Below are 1,886 nucleotides of genomic sequence, written 5' to 3'. Positions count from 1 at the left end.
AACAAAAGCATCAGAGAAACACAATGAAACAAACGATAAAGAAAGGAGAAAAATGATTAGAAAAAACAATTCTCATCATTTCGTTCTGTTTTTCTGCGATCGTTCAGGAGTTTCGAGCCAAAGTCGCCGAGTTTCCTTGTCGAAGTTGGTCCGTGTTCAACCGGTAATCGAAGCTCGGCGTTCTTTCTCTAGAAACGAACTCGTTCTCTCGTTGTTCGAATTCCGCGAGTCCGCTCGCGTCTTTGAGGCTCCTCTAATTTAAACTGGCCGAAGGGCGGCTCGCGTGTCGCACCGAAGTATTTTCTGCAATTAAATTGACATCTCGTATATCAGGGAAAAGTATGATGATTCGCAAAAGGGGAGTGCACACGCGCGCCCCTCTGATCTAAATTGGTCCCGCGAAATTCGTGGAATTTTGGCACGCAGGCCATCCGGAAGGCATTCCGAACATTCGTCAATCTTTTGTCGTTTACGTTACATTGTGGATATGAGGAATGCTGTCTGAATCATTCGAAAACGGCATAATGGAGCATGTAATATTTGTATATGCGTAATGTTTTATTAATGAAGAATTATGGGTTTACGTCGTTGGATCGAATTAATTTAGGAGTAATATTGGTCAATCGAGTATTTTGAATATGATATTTTGTTTTATGGCTGTCTATTTATCGTTTTTTCTATCGTTTGAGCTGATAAGTTAATGCTTTGTGAATTTTTATGAAAATGAAAATTTGACACATTTTTTTTTAACGCGTGTTAAAATGGTTTTTTTTTGTGAAAAAAAAATGAATTTTTATGAATATATGAATTCTCTTCTAAAGGAATAGAGTTTAAATAGAGGTTTGCTTTGTTCCTCAAATATCATAATGCATACTAGGCGTACTTTGAATATTTTGCGTCTTTCTGTATGTGCATTTTACAGGTTTTGTAGATATATTCAAATACATTTTTGCATAAATGCATAAATATTCGTTGTCTATTTATAACTTTTTTGAATTAAATAAAAAAGTAATATGAAAATATTATTTTTAATTCATTACTTTATCTTTAGTTTTATCTTATAAATCTAACAAAATTTTTGCCTTTTCTTAGATTGAAAGTGTATATACGTGTATATACCGGTTTAAGAAAAATAAGAAGGATATTGATAGCTAACTTGAAAGTAATCACGGCTTCTTAATTAACACAGCTGATCAGAAAAAAATTTTTCAGATTAAAACTCAGATTTCTTTTTGTTTGATAATTATAAGTTATATGTTCGAGAATATTCATCATGCATTGTAATAGATTGTCTTGAAAATTGCTTATGCAAAAAAATGTTATTAAATTTTTAACTTTTACGTAACATTTCATTTAAAGTTTATTTTTATTTTTGGTTTTGTACGCAGGAAATAAATATTAAATAAATTAAACAAAAATTATCATTTTCTTTTTCTAATGCTTGCTTTTGAATGATTATTTTTCATTTACTTTATGCATTTCGTCAAAATAAAAAGAGCCAATAAAAATTTTAGATTTCCTTCACTCTCGCTTGCAAAATCTCTTTATTAGATTTTCAAGTTTTTATAAACAATAAATTTCTGCCGATCTTTATCATCAATAATTTTATACACAAATACGAAAATTTTCCCTTTACCAAAATTAAAATTTCTTTTTTCAGGGATGCTGATCGATGAAGCGAAACTCGAATCTCCCCAGTTTCGTCGAAACTTCCACCGACTGTGATTAAGGAATCGGCCAAATCGGTTCGTAACACTTATTATACATTTTTCAATTATATTTCGCGTTGTAACCCGTGCAATACGCAGATCAGGAACGTTTAACGAAATATTTTCGTAAACGTTTCCACGTTTACGCGTGTATATGTTGATATTTTAATTACGCTG

The sequence above is a fragment of the Apis dorsata genome, unplaced genomic scaffold (assembly GCF_000469605.1).
Source record: "Apis dorsata unplaced genomic scaffold, Apis dorsata 1.3 scaffold_50, whole genome shotgun sequence".
Lineage (NCBI taxonomy): Eukaryota > Metazoa > Arthropoda > Insecta > Hymenoptera > Apidae > Apis > Apis dorsata.
This window is presented reverse-complemented; position numbering follows the sequence as displayed.